This window comes from Mustela nivalis, assembly GCF_964662115.1.
Source record: "Mustela nivalis genome assembly, chromosome: 17".
Classification (NCBI taxonomy): Eukaryota; Metazoa; Chordata; class Mammalia; order Carnivora; family Mustelidae; genus Mustela; species Mustela nivalis.
The window spans coordinates 59,513,371-59,530,114 of NC_139036.1; the positions used below are offsets into that span (position 1 = coordinate 59,513,371).

Below are 16,744 nucleotides of genomic sequence, written 5' to 3' on the forward strand. Positions count from 1 at the left end.
CACACCAAACCTACCACCAGCTGAAACCTTTAAGTCTTCCTTCTCTTACCCCCATCCATTTAGTATTTTTGGACCCACGAGCAAGATTTTACATGAGTTCTGACTAAATGTAGTTAAATTTCAGTGATGCTTCTGGCCAGCAGACCAGGTAATCTATTGCTTAATCCTCTCAGCTCAGATCGACTAGAATCTGACCATCATGCTAGGACAAGCTCACGTGAGTCACTAATAAACACGGCCACTAGGACAGGGTTGAGAGCAGAGCCTGGTGCCGTACCACAGAGAACATCTTGGGAGCCAGCATTGTTGGGAGATGGTCATTCACACCATCCGGAAAGCACCTAACCATAATGTTATCCAGTCCCTGATTAGAAGAGAGGACGGTCAGGCTGGACCTAACTGAGCAGGTGATCTTTATGTCAGTCTGGAGGAGTCGAGGAAAAGAGTCCTAAGGCTCTTCTGGGAGGGGGAGCACCCCAGGCAGAGGACTATCACAGGATGTGCCTGGCTACTCAGAGAATAGGCAAGGTGGGCCATGAGCTGGCGTCACGAGAATGAGGGGGAGCAGTAGGAGAGATGGTCAGAGGAATGATGGGGCCAGATCACATGAGGTCTTACATGGGAGGGTACTGTGAGGACTTTGCCTTTCTCCAAGAGAACTGGGAGCCATGGGAGGATTTGAGGGCATAGTCCAACCTGGATTTTAAAAGCATCACCATCACCCCTAGTAGCACACTCCTTAAAAAGATGGGGAGGGCTAGGTGTCTAAGGAGGAACTCCTCAAGATCACCTCCACTCGCCCTGAAGATTTCTTCAGAGCCAGTGCCCATGGAGAAGGGAGGGATGACTTCTTGGCCTGACTAGCAGTCCTCTCTTATCCTTGTGGCTCTGAAGATGCTGGGGCGGGAGGGCCCCGATCTGGCAACGCTCAGACCTGGGCCCCAGTGCCAGCTCTGCGGACTCACTGTGTGGCTTTCAGCAAGTTACTTAGCTTCTCTGAGCCTCCGTTTCTTTTTTGGCGAAGTGAGGATAACAACATCTACCTTTCTGGATAGCGAGGGGACTACAGAGTCAGCAAGGGGAGAGGCCTGGTGCAGAGGGGTGTTCGAGGAACCACCAGCATGAGAGGCCCCGGCAGGGGGGGATTGAGGACCGTGAGACGGGGCAAGGAAAACCCCGACTCTGCCGGGTTGCTGGGGAGGCGCTGGGGCCCGGCTGGCCTTGGGGACCCTCCTTAGCATTCTGGGCAGCGGCCCCCCGCCCGGCCTGCACAGAGCAGCTGTGGAAGCCGCAGAGATTCTGCTCCTGTCCTCATTCCGGGGTCCCCCTTCTTCCCTCTCCCTCCAGCTCATCAGCAAGTGTCAGTGAGCTGGCAGGCCGGACACCCCGCAAAGGGGCCGTGGAGACATCCTGCTGGTTTGGGCAGAGATCACTGCGCTGCAGGCCCAGTGCCGGCAGAGGAAGTCCTGAGAGGCAGAGCTGCGGGGCAAGGGGGTATCTGCAGAGGCCCGGCCGGCCCCCACTTCTTCGAGTGGTTTTCCCTTTGTTCCCACAGACCCACTGGAGGTGGCCCTGTGAGGGCAGGAACTAAGGACCCTCCCCCCACCTGCCCAGTGGAATGATTTTTTGCCAGAATGTTGGTCTGGTTGGTTCAGGGTATCCCAAGCACCAAACACGGTGCCCATCGGGGCTCAGGGCACCTGTGCTGACAGGCCTGTCCCTTCACGGGACGATGGGGGGGCGGGGCTGGGTCCCTGCCTGTGATCTGCCCCCTGGGGTAGAGGGGGAGGGGGTGTGGAGAAGTTGACTTAAGGAGTTGAATTTTTTTTTAAAGAATTTTATTTATTTATTTGACAGAGAGAAAGAGAGATCACAAGTAGGCAGAGAGGCAGGCAGAGAGAGAGAGAGGGGGAAGCAGGCTCCCTGCCGAGCAGAGAGCCTGATGCGGGGCTCGATCCCAGGACCCTGGGATCATGACCTGAGTCAAAGGCAGAGACTTAACCCACTGAGCCACCCAGGTGCCCCTTAAGGAGTTGACTTAATGATAAATGCTTATGATATAATGTAAAACTTTCCAGAAAGACAGTCTTTCCACTGCTGGGAGTGAGTGTATGGTCACTCCAGGCTCCAGTGTCAGGGGCCTGCCCGCCGCAGTGGGAGGCGGGAGCAGGGGTGTGATGGCTCAGAGGAGAGATGCAAAGTGCCATCAAGACCCTGACCGGCTGGAGGGACGCAGGGGGAGGCCCTGGTGCTCAGGGGAGGGTGGAGGGACCCAGAGGCCCAGTGGGGAGTGGCCAGCTCCTCTACCCTGATTTCTCCTCCCCAGCCATCTTGCTAAGGCCAGTGAGGCCCTCCATTAGAACCACCGCCTTACCAGGGACCTTCACTTCGCTGCATGGTAAGCAGACACAGACCTGATCTTGGCCATCAAAGGAACAAAATCCGCTCTCTTTCGGGACACCCCCCCCCCTGCCCCCAGAGACCACCTGCCCTTCCATCAGCCTCAGTGAGGGCCAACAGGAGCACCAGGCATCAGGTGTGGGCAGCCAGGCCAGCCTTCTCCCCATCAAGGGCAGAAAGCCAAGTGCCTGGACCTGGACAGGCCTCTCCCGTGATGACTTCTGTCCTGTGAGGATCACGTCAGGGCCTCACTGTGTCCCCTCTCTCCCCTGGAGAGCGCTCCCTGTCTCCCCCAGGCACATGCCTTGGGCAGAACTGTCCACCCTACAGAAGGTAGGGCGGCTGTGAAGTCAGAGAGAGAGATGTGTGTCGTGCTCTCTGCACCGTGACCTGCCTCCCGCTCCCCGAAACCAGATGATAAATTACTCTGCCCAAGCGGAACACGCCCGGACAAGCCTCCTTTCTAACTGTAATTAATACCCTGGGGAAAACACAGACTCGGGGTTTTTATACTTTTGCACAAACACGCGCGAGTACACAGACTCTGCTTTCTGTTATCCTCCAATCCTCTCTCAAATATTTCATGTCCTGCTTCCTTTGTGGGTAGCACAAAACCACCCAGCTGGATATATCCTGAAAGCAAAGGGAGGCACTAGAGACCCTCTCCAGTCCCTGGGACACAGAACGGGGGAATTTGGGAGCTGACTTTCTGGGCCGTATTGCTTGTGTGTCTGATACCATATAGCTCCAGCCTCCGCAGCGTCAGAAGGGGCCATAGGTTTGGGTGACCTCTTCGTGGTCAAAATTTGGGGGCATCTCCCCCTACCCTTTTCTTTCTGTCATGGTAGCCTAACTAAGGCACTAGTCCAAACACACATGTGCATACTGATCTGAGAATTCCAAATATCAGATATTTCTAAAAAGGCTCTATAGTGAGTTAGGAGCCTTGGAGTCCCATGAAACTTGACAGCCAATGACCCCGACAATGGAAATGCTTTCTGGAAGGGTAGGAGAACCGTCATGGGCCAGGAGGGGTGGAGTCCTCTGTGCCCCCATGCTCATCAGTTGGCTTCTTTGGTGTGGCTGGCAGAGGCATCTATGAGAAAGGCTCAGACACCCAAGCTCAAGAAATCCATGCTCGATTACCAGGAAAATCAACTTTGCTCAAGGGACATTCTCAGCCTGGGCAGAAAGAAAAAGCCTGGGCAGCCAGGCTATGGTCTTGCCTCAGTCACTTGCAGTGTGAGCCTGGGCCCATCACCTGCCCATCTGAAGCCTCAGTCTTCCCACCTGTAAGATGGATGCTGCAGTGAGGCTCAAATGGGATAACACGTGTTGAATGTGTCTAAGGTCCCAGGACAGATAAAAGTAAGAGTGTGGCTCTGTCCATGCCTAGATCGGCAGAGAAGGTATGGGAACAGGGTTTCAGAAGAGCGAATGGCCTTGGCCTCAATGGGCCCTCCCCACTGCTTGGTTTCTCCTGTTGGGATGAGGAGGACGCTGTCTGAGGTTCGCTGTGACGCGCACGTACCCAGAGGCAGTGGGGCTGCTGGCGGCTCTGGCTTCCCTTCTCTCTGGTTTTCTGACCTCCCCTCCCACTGTTCCACTCCATATTCTTTACCATCAGAATATTCCTGGGAAGAGAGTCTGCATAGAGCACCCTGTAATCATCTTTCAAGAGCTAAGCCCCTGCCACTGCGGATTCCTCCTCGTCGAGGAGAAGGAGGCCAATCTTACGACAGATGAAATAACCACATTTGTCTCTGTACTCAGACCATATGCTCCCAGGCCTACAGGCCGCGAATCAGGACTGCAAAGGGGAATGGAGACGAGGGCCAGGAACACACCTGTGTGTCCTCAGGGCTGCCTGTGTGTATGTGGGCAGGGGGGAGGGGGGTCCAGACAACCTCATGGTCACCATACATGACAGGATCTTTGTTTAAGTAGGAAGAAGGTTCCATTTCCAGTCAAGATGGGGAAATAGGGACTGACTTACTTTCCTACCTGGCACAACAGGTAAGAGCAAACAACTCAGTAATGGTTTTCTTTTCTTTTCTTTTTTTTTTTTTTTTAAGATTTTATTTATTTATTTGACAGACAGAGATCACAAGTAGGCAGAGAGACAGGCAGAGAGGGGGGGAAGCAGGCTCCCTGCTGAGCAGAGAGCCCAATGCGGGCCTGGATCCCAGGACCCTGGGATCATGACCTGAGCCGAAGGCAGAGGCTTTAACCCACTGAGCCACTCAGGCGCCCTCGGTAATGGTTTTCAAGACACAGGACAGAAGACAAGGAAGCACAGGGATCCTTGAGAGCGGGAAACCATGGAGGGGAGCTCCCATGGCTCACAGTGTATAAAGCTTCCAGGCCAAGGTGCAGGGGCCCCAAGCTGTGCCTGGTGAGCTCCCTGAGCTGAGGAGTCAGATCTTAGAGTCTGGGGATCCCAGATGGATGGACTTGTACAACAGAGCGCTGGAGAGGAGAGAGCTGGACGGAGGGAGACTCTGGAGAACCGTGGAGGGTCCCCAGGAGTATTCAGCTGAGTCCTGACCATCATGTACTGGAGGAAAAGCCCTGAGGCTCAGGAAAGAATCCCATGAAAGGATGATGGGAAACAGTGCTCATGCCCATGGGACCAGAAAAGTGAGTGTCCCCAACTGCCTGACTAGAACCCTTCACAGTTCATGGAGCAATGGACAGAGTGCTCAGAGGGCCTTGCCTTGGTAGTGGGATTGTTTGACCCAGATTAACCATGGCTCAGGCCAATCTGGCAAATCTTTGAAGTAAGATCTGAGAGAAAGGGATCGAACTGTATCCAAGTAATTTAACCATGTCCCAGCACAAAACACAAGAAGATTTACAGGAATAAAAAATAGCCAGCACCCCAACACGGTAGAATGTACAGTGTCTAGCTTCCAATCAAAGATTACCAGGCATGCAAGACATAAGGAGAAAAATCAATCACTTGAAACTGACCCGGAACTGACACACATGTTAGAATTAGCAGAAAAGGATGTTGAAAACAATTAGAACTATATTCCACGTATTCCAGAAATTAAGTAGAGACATGTGAGATATTTTTTAAAAAAGTGCAAATTGAACTTGTAGAGATGTAAACTAGTACATCTGAGGTGAAAAAAATACATTAGATGAAATTAATGGCAGATTAAACACTGCAGAAGAAAATGTTAGAAGGAGCCAGAAAACACACATTGCACAGAGTAACAAAGAAGGCAATGACAGCAGGCTTGGAGATCACCGGAGCCAGGAAGGCCCGGAAACTTTGTAGCACCGAGAGAAAAAGCACCTGTCAGCCCAGACCTCTACACCCTGCAAAACTGTCTTCTAAAACAAAGTTGAAATAATGACTTTTTCAGACGTACAAAAACTGCAAGAATTCATCACCAGTAGGCTGGTGCTGTGAGAAATACTGAAGGGAGTCCTTTAGATAGAAGGGGCAGGATGCCCGATGGAAATATGGGTCCACACAAAGGAATGGAGACCACCAGAAGCGGGAATTGTATGGATAAACAAAGGAGGTTTTTTTTCTTAGTACTTAAGTCTCTTCAAAATCCGACTACCGAAACAAACAAAAATAACACTGCGTTGTAAGGTTTATAACATAGGTACATAGGGCCAGGAGGGAGGAACGGAAGAATGTTTATACTGCATATGAAGTGCACTGACATCATTTGAAGGTCGACTGTAACCGGCTTAAATACCACATAAACTCCAAAGCAACCATCAACTTAAAAAAAAAAAAAAGAAGGAGCTGTAACTAGTAAGTCAAGGATGGAAATAAAATGGAATACAACAATTTTAAATACTCAGTTCAAAAGAAAGCCCCCCACCAAAAAAGAAAAAGGATATAAAGAAAAATAGGAAAAAAATAGTGAGTTATAGATTTGCTTCAAGATCAAAAATCAACCAATCTAATTCATCAAATTAACAAAGTAAAAAACAAAAGGCACCTGATCATTTTACTTGACTCAAGAAAAGAACTGAACAAAATGCTACATCCATTCTTAATAAAAGCCAGTAAAAACTCCCAGCACACTGGCAACAGATGAGGGATGGAGAGGAATCTATGGGAAACCTACAGCGAACATCGTAATTAATGGTCAAGGAACTACTTTCCCTTTACTACCAGGACCAAAACGAGGACATCCGCTCTCACAACACTTCTATTCCACAGTGTGCTGAAGGTTCTAGCTAGTGGACCAAGGCAACAAAAAGGAATGAATGACATCCAGATTGGAGAGGAAAAGGAAAACTGCTCACAAAGAACATGATCGTCTGCAGAAAATGTGATGAAATCTTTAAAAAGCTACTAGAACTAGTGGGTAAGTTTGGTAAAGATGCAGGACGTAAAATCAATATATAAAAATAAAAAAAATTTTTTTCAATACACAAGAAATTGAAGGAAAATACCATTTAAAGGGGCATAAAAATAAAAAATACTCAGGGTAAGTCTGACAAAAGATGTTCAAGACCCATATGCTGAAAAGTACAAAACTTAAATAAATGGAGACTCGTAACTTGTTTATGAGGCAGAAGACTCAGTATTATTAAGATATCAACGATCGTCCAATGGATCTACAGATTCAGTGCAATCCTGATCAAAATCCATGTAGGCTCCCCACCCCCCACCCACAATTCACATGCCGATCCCAAAATTCATACAGAAATTTAAGGGGCCTGGGCACCTGGGCAGCTTAGCCAGTTAGGTGGCTAAACATCTGGTCACACTCAGGTCGCAATCCCAGGGTCCTGGGACTGAGCCCCACTTTGGGCTCCCTTCTCCCTCTCCCTCTGTCCCTCTCCCCCTGCTCATGCTCTCTCTCACTCTGCTCTCTCAAATAAATAAATTAATAAATAAAATCTTTAAAAAATGGAATTTTAAGGAGCCTAGAATAGCTGTTTCTTGTTTTCTTGAAAAACAAGAACCAAATTGGAGGGTTAACATTACCTGATTTCAAAACTGATTGTCATAAAGTTATGACAATCACGAGAGTGGGGCAGGATGTCAAAACCGACTATATACAGATCAGTGGAACCAAGTCCAGAAGTGGGCCCACGCTTAAACGACCGCTGATTTTTGTGAAGGCAATTCGAAGAAGAAACAGAGTCTTTCTAACAAATAAAATTGAAATCAACACACGGATCCAGATCAGAAAAATGAACTTCAATCCATACCTTGTACCATACATAAGAAGGAACTCAAGACAAAGCAGAGACTGATACGTAAAATCTAACACATATTCAAGGTCTAAAGAAAGTACCAGAGGAGAAAATCTTTGTGATCTTGGATCAGACTAAGATTTATTAGATTCATCAGAAATACGATCTATAAAGAACAAAGGGATAAACTGGAATTTATCCAAATTTAAAACATTAGCTCTTTAAAAGACACTGTTACAAGAGCGGAAAGACAGATGAATTAGGAGGAAACGTACCTATGAGGGACTTGTACCCAGAGCATGTACCTATAAGGGACTTGTACTCAGTATACATAAAGCACTCCCCAGAACCTACAGTAAGAGGACAAACACCCAATAAAAAAAACAGGCAACGGTTTGAGCCGACGCGTCACCAAAGATGATGGATGTCAACCCCACGGGGAAACACAAACTAGACCACAATGAGATACCACCCCGTGCCCATCGTAACGGCGAAACTCCCCGCAGCCAACACCATCGAGGACTGGAAAGGATGTAGAACAGTGACCCCCACACGTGGCCGGCAGCCCTGTGAAATGGTAGAACCACTTTGGAAAACAGTTTGACATTCGCTTTACGCTCACCCGAAAAATCCAGCCATCCCGCTGGGTGGGCGTTCTACCCAAGAGAGAAGGGGCACGTGTCTGGGCAAAGACTTGTGCAGGAGTGCGCTTGGCTGTGTTCCGTGGAACGACCATAAGCGGGAAATGACCCCAGCATTGTTCCAGTGGCAATGGAGGAGTACCCCGTGGTGTCTCGGGAGCACGGAACACTAGCCGGCAATGAAAAGGCGTGGACCGTTCACGCGCACCGTGACCTGGGTGAGCCTGTGACCTGGGTGAGTCTCGGAGGGCTCATGCTGAGAGCGAGAAGCCCAGCAACCAACGAGAGCCCGTACGGTGTGATGTTAATGGGGATGAGAATATAGACCGTTCTAGAATGACAAAACGCAGGTAAGTGTTTGCCTGGAAGGGGCCTGGAGGGCACAGGCGAAGAGACGAAGGTGCCCAAGGAAACTTCTGGGGGTGATGGGCACGCCCAGTCTCTGGACTGTTACGACGACGTTGCAGGCATAAACACACAACTGCACACTCCATCATATGCATAATCGACGGTGCGCACCTCGGTAAAGTCGTTGAGAAAACAAATGTGCAAAAACCTGAGTTTGCAAGCCAGAAAAAGCACCGCAACATTCCTTAGAGGGTGATGCCTTAACCTAAGACAGATTCACCTGAGGCCTCCTTTGGTCGTGTCCCCATAAAATAAGACTCCGGTTACAAAACGGCCCATCAGGAAGGCTGCGTTGCAAGGACAGACCTCGTCGGTGAGCGCTGGGGCCAACGCGGTGCCCTCTCTTCATCTCCCCCCGCTCAGAACCGCTTTGAACAGGGACAGAGAAAGGACGGCCACTCCCAGGGGACCCTGTCATGCCCAAGGGGAGGAGCCCTGAGCTTCGCCTCACTGTCCCCATCCCACCAGCGAGCGGAGCCAGAGCTGCCCCCTGCACCACCCCGTGAGGCCCCACAGTGACCGACCTCCTGGACAGAACTCCCTAGCCACTTGGACAGTGCCCGCTTCGGAGGCACGGGTATATTCAGGGCAAAAAACAGTACAAAAGAGATCAGCAAAAGAAATCTCTGGTGTTTGGCTCAGGAGGAAGTCAGACTCTGCCACCTGACAGCTTTACGTTGCGTGTCTGATCTGTGGACAAGGCTTGGCTGTCCTTGGGCACGAGGCCTGAGACCCGGGGGCCCTGGAGGGGAATCTGGTGGGCGGCCCAGGGTCACGAATACATAGCAAACCTGCATTTCCTCATTCGTTCACAACAAACATACGTTAAGCTATGATAAAATTCTCCTGCAAAGTAAAATTTTGCAAGCGAATTTACAGAGGGGATTGGCTGCAGGCCAGTGACGGGAGGCGTGGCTGTGAGGAGCCTGCAGACCGAGGCCTGGGGTCAGGAGGGTTTCACGGGGAGACGGAGGCCCGTTCCGCAGCTCCCTCCCCAAGGAGACCGGGCCAGGAGGGGACACTCACCACCCCAGGTTCCGAAGGTCTCACGGTCCAGGGACAGGCACGTGAGCACTGAGTGGGGTTGGTGGGGGGAGGGACTGCCTCTCTGGCTGGTGGCAGCTCCTGAGCCATGTCACCCATCAACACACTCCCGTCCACTCACGTCCCTTCTGGTGCCTCTGGCCCCCACTCCTGCCTTCCTGGCACAGATGGGGCTGGTGCTTTGGGGGACGAGAGAGGTCACGGACGAGGCGCTGACCAAGACAAACCCTCCATCCTCTGCCCCCCCACGCCCCCACGCCCCCCACCCCCCCGCCTCCCCCAAGTGAGCCGGAAGCCCCAGAAAGCCCCAGAAAGCCCCAGCATTCAGCGTCAGCAGCTCCCAACATGTTCTACATGCGCACATCTGTCAAAAAGTATTCAGGAGAAAAGAAAGAGAAAGTCTTTATACCTTTTATTCAGCCAATTTTCCCCGAGGCACTGTGGGCGCTCTAAGAAAAGAAGGAGAGAGAGAGAGAGAGAATTACCATCAGTGCGGCCACCGCGCACCCGACCGCCGACTGCTGTTTGCTCGCTGACGGGTCAGGTCTGGAGGAGGAGGGGGCGCAGGAGCCGAGGAGACCCGCCGCGGAAGCCGGGCCGCGTCGGCCCCGGGAGCGCGGCTGGGAGCCCACGTTCCGTTTAGCAAAGACAGAAGGACCACAGAACACCGTGGGCCCGTGGCCCAGTCTCCTAACACATCGTCTCTGAAACGGGCATATTCTGTTTTCTCTCTTCCGTGGGCCCCACACGTGGAGTGACCCCCTTCTCCGTCTTCTTCCCCAACCCCCCTGGTTTGGAGGTTACCCACACATGGAGACTCTGCCCACTAGGAATGGTGGCATTTAACCCCAAACTGAGCCCCCGTCACTCCGCACAGATCTGTCCTGCTCCCCGGGGGTCACGTCACGCTGCGTGGAGTCACGGCGTGTAGACCGAATTCAACACTCGTCAACACGTGACACGAAGAAAAGCGGATGGGCTGCTGTGGCTTGGAGAGTAGAGAGTTGCCACAACCCACAGACACAACATTTCCTGCCCTTTCCCGCCAGGGCCCTTCAGAGACTGGAAACGAGGCGTGGGCGTCTGCGCTCCTCATGGACTTCAGTTTCCCTTATATATGTTAATAATGTTTCAGAATTTTTAAGATTTTTATTTTTAAGTGACTTCTACACCCAGTGTGGGGCTCGAACTTACAGCCTCGAGATCGAGAGTCAGTTGCGTGCTCCACCAGCTAAGCCCGCCAGTGCCCCGACGTTTTGTAGCTTTATGTGTTCGTATTGCGCACGTCTTTTCAAATTGTGACAAAACACTTAGAAAATTTACCACTTTAACCACTGTCAAGTGTACAATTCAGTGGCATTAAGTCCGTTCACACTGCTGTGCAACCACTATCTGTTTCTAGAACTTTCCATCACCCCAAGAGAAAACTGCACAGTCATTAAGGAGCGCCTCCCCTCTCCCTCTCCCCACTGTGTGTTTTAAACTCATCATAAACACGATAAAAGCAAGCGAAAAGCCTCTGGAATCCAAGGCCAATCAGACTGGGCCTCTTCCTCGAGGCGTAGAAACATCATGGTGGTCACCATCATCAACGTCGTCGCTAAGAGCTGGTCCCGCTGTCACGGGCTCTGCACATTCTGGGCGTCTGGCCCTTGACAGCTGTTGCCGCATTCGGCCCTGGGAACCCTCAGGAGCGTGAGCTAACTTCTGTCCCCCTTTCCCAGATGAGAAAACGATTTGGCTAAGCAGTGGCGTCCCCCCCCCCCACCGTTGCAGGGGCAGCTGGTTCCCTGGCAGGTCCCCAGGCGCCCCCCGCACTCCCTGTGACCCGCTGATGGACGGTGCCCTTCTCCATGGGAAAGGAGCATTTAGTGGCCCTGAGCCGGCCCTGCGTGCCGCTGGAGTCTGTGTGAATCAAGGTGGTGGCATTTCCTGGACAATCTCCCCCCCGCCCCCCCCCCGTGCTCCCCCAGGGGCCCCCAGGCAGCAGCAGAGCGGGCCACGGCGTGGGGCGATCTTTCATGCCCCCTCGTCGAGACGCCTGCCGCAGCCTGCTTTTTGGTCGGCATTTTCTCTCTCCGGCCAAGTGGCAAGCGCAGCTCCTGGCGCGCGTCCAGCCGCGGCTCCCAGAGCCGCCGTGGGGAGGGGCGGGCGGCCATGGAAGGCGCCGCCGGATGGGGAAGGCGTCTTCGCAAAACGAGATGGATTGAATCAATCAACTCGCATAACTGCCGCCTCCCGTTGATTTGGGGGTTTTCTTATTGTTGACTTTCTTCTTGGTCTTCGAAAGTGAGTTTTCCTCCCAATTCAATTCAATTTAGTTCCATTTAATTCAATCCATCCAGCCCCGGTGAGCGAACCGCCCAGAGTGCACGGCTCGGGAGTCCGCTCCTCGGGGCTGGTCTGAGGGTCTGGGGGTACAGTGCTGCTCCTGTCCTGCGTCCCTCCCGGCTTCTGGCTCCCACATCGCTGCCCCTGCTCTCCAGGCTCTGTGCCCAACCCGCATAGCTCCTGCAAGTGCTGGGACACTCTGGAATTCCCAGCCAGGTCAGTGTAAGGCGTCCACACCCACCACCCCGCCCCTGCCACCTGCCCTGATCTCCAGGGACCCCAACAGTGTTCCAGTTCCCTGAAATGTCTTCCATTGTCACAAGTACCCTCATTTGGTCAAAGCGAAAATACCTGGTATGAACACCAGTGGGATAGGTGCTCAGTCCCTGTCCAGACACTCAGAGGCTGGGGCCTGTGTCCATCTCCAAAGAGCCTCTATGTTTCCAAAAATGCAGAACCAGAGGGCTATCAGGGGGCCCGCTGAGCCCAAGGCCTCCAGCATCCGTGGCATGCAAGGGTCCAGCCTGTTTTCCCAGCGCTTCAGGCCACGGGGTCCCCTGGCCCTCACTGTCCTCTGCTGGAGTACAGAACCTCCGGGGTAGTGGGGGTTCTCTCCTGTGCCCACGGGCTGCGAAGGAAGCGTCTCCCATTGGGACCCACTCCTGCTGTGGCCCGGCCACCTCCCAGGTGTGAGCCAGACAAGGACGAGCCAACCCGCAGGGGGCCTGCCCTGCACTTCAGGGATGAACCCTCTTCTGCCGCGTCACGTCGCCCACTCTGCCCCACCACCTGCGCTGGGGGCGAGAGACAGGGAGGGAGGCGCCTGGGGCCTTGCTGATGACAGCCCAGGGCGAGCTCGCGGGTTGGGAAACAGGGAGCAGCTCCCCAGCCTCACTGTTAGCAAACACGGCTTTCCCTGCTCAGCAGGATAACCAATTACGGTGATTTTTGCGGGGATGATCAGGTTCCTAGAGGGACACAGCTCATTAGGCCGGGGGTGCTGACGTCCCCAAGTGCGCTTGGAGAAGGACCCTTCAGCGGTGTCCAAACACAGCAAGGCTCGATGACTGAGCTCGGAGGGTCTTCACCCTGCCCGCCCCCCTCACAACGGCCTCCACGCAAAGTCTGTGCAGCAGCGAGACAGCAGCGACTCAGCCTTTGGGGCCTGGTGGGCGCGGACTCACGCGGCGCGGGGCTGCTCTCCAGCTGCGGGGGCGGGAGCCCCCACGGCCCGGCTTGGCTGCCCTCACCCTTGACCGCACACCCCACCTGCGGAGCCCGGCACCGGGCTGCCCCACGGGGAGGCAGCGCACGTTTGCTGAATGAGCGAAGAAGGAACCCGACAGGGAGCACTGGCCTCCAGGGGACCAGAACCGCATTGCTGTTCTAGAGAAGGGCCTGGGTCCTTCTGGAGTGCTCTTTGCCCCGGGGGGTCCCATCGTGGATAAGCCTCAGCCCCCATGGGGACCCCGTCCCCGTCTCCCTGCCTGCTGGCTTCTGCTTCCCACCCGCGCCCCAGCTCCCAGCGCCTGGCCAAACATGTCGCCTCAGCAAGTCTCCTTCGCGGGAGTCCTTGCTCCTCTCTCGACTCGCCTCCATCCAGACGACCCAGGGGACCCTGCGACCCTGCTTCCTTCTGTCCGTAACACGTTCTGTCCTCTAGACGCCGAACTGCGGCCCCCTGTGTGGCCTTCATCACACCAAGAACACGAGTCCACGAGGAAAACCAGTTTTTAGTGTGCATCATCCAAACGACCTGCCCTGACGGCAGTAGCCCAGGCCCCTCCCTCTCGTGACGGCTCTGCCAGCCGCCGCCGGGGTCCTGGCCCGGAGCGGTCTCGCCCCGCTGCGGGTGGGAACAGAGAGAGCCGCACAAAGCAGAACCTGTGTTCGAGGCGGGCAGGGACTCCTGTTCACTGACGCTGCCCCTCCCATCACCGTCTCCGCTCTGATCTACCGAGCGACTGATGTGCCGGGCACCGAGGGTGCGTGGCAAAGCCCACTTCCGTCGCACGCGGTGGGCATCATGGTCGCGGCGTCCGGGCGAGAGAGGAGCCCGTCCACGTGCATCCTGCTCTGAGCCTCCGGCACTTCCTGGGAACCGTATTCGGACAACGAACGCATCCTGGGCCCCTTCTTAGCTTTAGGGCAAGGATAAACCAGGCGGCCTCAGGTGCCGCGGCTCTGGGGTGAAGGGGAAGCGGCCCGTCCTGCAGTGGCGTCCAGGAGGGCAACGCTTGCCGATGCTGAAGGGGTAGGCGCGCCGGTAGAGACCACAGACCCGTTTTTGCAGGAGGCGGCTCAGGTCTGGAGCAGGGAGAGGGGGTCCTCCCGCGAGGACTGCTGGGCTGCTGTAACAAGGTGCCCCTGCCCTCCCCAGCAGGAAGGTCCAAGGTCAGGGAGCTGGTCGATCCTGGCCGCGGGAAGAGCCTGCTTCCTGTCTTCCCGCTGTCCTCACAGGGTGGGCACAGAGCGAGCTCTCCCGTCTCTTCCTCCAAGGACCTTAATCCCATCACCACCTCGGCGGAGACCCCACAATACCAGCGCAGTGGGGGCTAAGATGTCAGCCTGGGCATTTGGGGGACGCATTTGGTCAGTCCAGGGCACCCAGAGGGCCAGACCCACACCTGGCTTTGCTCCTTCTGCATCTCCCCAAGGGTGCGGTGGCAGTGCTGGCTCTCGGGGAAAGTCAAGGCAGATTTTCTTTGGCACCAGGAAGGGCCTTGGGGGCCCCCTGCCCCCCCCCCCAGGTGGTGGCCCTGCCCCTGGGGGAGGGGCAGGGCTGCATGGAGAGACTGGGGTAGCTGTATGAGGCCTGCCTGTCTGCCCTGCTGTCTTACCTGGGATTTTATTAAATGGCCTGTTCCGCGCTCTCTCCCTGAGGGGAACTGGAGGTGAAGGGCGCAATTTTATAAATAAAAAATTAACTGTGGGTGGCTTAAACATGACTTTTGATGATGGAGATCATGATGGCACAGCCACTCCAATTTAAAGGGTTTTTTCTTTTTTTTTTTTCTCCTTCTGAAAAGAAATTCACCTTTGGAGAGGATGGGGGGAGGGCGCTGGCTCACATCTCAGAGGCCTCAAGCGGCTGTGGGAGAGACGGGGAGTTCTGGCAGGTTCTGGCTATTGGCCTGGAGGCAGGGGCGGCCCTGGGCTCTGGGTGCACAGCCCGCTCAGGCCTACAGGAAGCTCCCCCCCCCACCCCACTATGGACCTCTGCGGGGGCAGGGGGTAGGAGTGCATTTACTCTGTGCTTAGAGCGGCCAGATCCCTCCCCCAGGAAGCCTGGCGGGGTTCAGGTGCCACCAGCCGGAGCCCCCCAGCTAGGCCCTCAGGCCCCTCTAGTGGGGGCAGGGCGCACCCGGGCTTTACGTGCCCTCTGCCTGCATGGACACACCCCGGCCCTGGCATCGCGGCTCTGCTGCCCTCGCCCAGAGCAGGTGGGCGAGGGCCCGTAGAGCCCACCTGGCTGACTCGTGAGCCACAGCCGCAGCATCTACACAAACCCCCCTGCCTCTTTGCTCCCCAGGCCCAGCTCTTCTCTGATGTTCTGTGGCCAGCTGGCTCTCCTGGCTGCGCTGGGCTTTGTAACGTCCTGATGAATGACAGGCCCAGTCCAGTGTGCCCTGTGCAGCCCCGGGCCCAGACTCACGCTGGCCCTGTCGGGGGCGGTGTGGGCCGTGGGCACCGTGCCCTCAACGGGGTGAGGGCCGTGGGGCAGACGTTGCCCGGCGTTAGCTGAACTCGGCGCAGACCTGGGAAGGGAAGGGAGCTCACTGGCTACGGGACAGGGGCCGCCCGCCGCCGAGGGGCACCGACAGCATCCGGGGTGTCCATGAGCACTGCTGTGTATCACCCTCCTGTCCCCTGGGCAGCCTGGTATGGAAACTGAGGCCCAGAGGTCCCCAAGACCGACACTGTCCAGAGACCCTGCTGTGGATGTGGACATTTCCAGGGTCCCCAGTCACGGAAGGGAAGCAGGGGGGTGGGCCTTCAGCAGAGACCCCCGCTCCCCAAACCCGTCCAGCACCAGGTCGTTTCAACACGTCTGCAGAACCGCACGAGGCCGACAGCACGCAGACCTGGCAGGAACGGGCGGCCGCCTGGACCCCCGAACGCGACCTTGTCCAGAAACAGCGTCTTTGCAGACGTAGCTGTCTAGAGGTCATGATGAGGTCGCCCTGGATTAAGAGGGGCCCTAAGTGCAGAGAGTCTGCCTCCAGGAAGCAGGGGGGGGACAACAAGGCAGAGGACAGGCACGGGAGGCAGGCCTGCGGCGGCGAGTCTGGCAACGCATGGGCCTCCAGGAGCTAGACCGGGCAGGAGGATTCTCCCCGGGGCCTCCGGGGAGAGGCTGCCACCCCTCAGGCCGGTGGGAGAACCACTCTCCCCGGTTGTGGGGTGATCTGTCATGGCAGCTCCAGGATGCCCCCCGGGGGCTTCTCCACGTGCATTAGAGCGGCCACACACTTGTCCGGCGGCCTAGCAGCATGTCCCTCCCCCGGCGTGACCCTCTGCGACACGAATGCCGACCCCGAGACGGTCACCTCTCCCAGGGGGGGTCTTTCCAGGGTTCTTCTCCGCGAGCTGGGTGCCCACGCTGGTGTCGCACCCCCAGACCCCGAGAGGTACCGCTCCGTGTAAAGACTCAGGGGAACCGACGTTCCCCTGAGGGCTGTTCTGAATCCACTTCTTAAATATGTTTCGGATTTTTTGGGTTTTGTTTGTTTGACTTTTTC

At 55.1% G+C, this 16,744-nt stretch overlaps 1 protein-coding gene across 4 annotated transcripts in view; it reads right to left on the reverse strand.

Moving 5' to 3' along the window:
• RBFOX3 (RNA binding fox-1 homolog 3) overlaps window positions 1-16,744 on the reverse strand; it is a 389,725-nt gene that overhangs the window by 110,549 nt on the left and 262,432 nt on the right. For 3 of the 4 annotated variants that reach the window (XM_082705496.1, XM_082705497.1, XM_082705495.1), the window contains exon 4: window positions 10,081-10,120. The exons of the other annotated variant lie outside the window; for it this stretch is intronic. The gene's annotated coding sequence lies outside the window, so the exon portion shown is untranslated. The remainder of the gene's footprint in view (window positions 1-10,080; window positions 10,121-16,744) is intronic. 4 annotated transcript variants of the gene reach the window in all.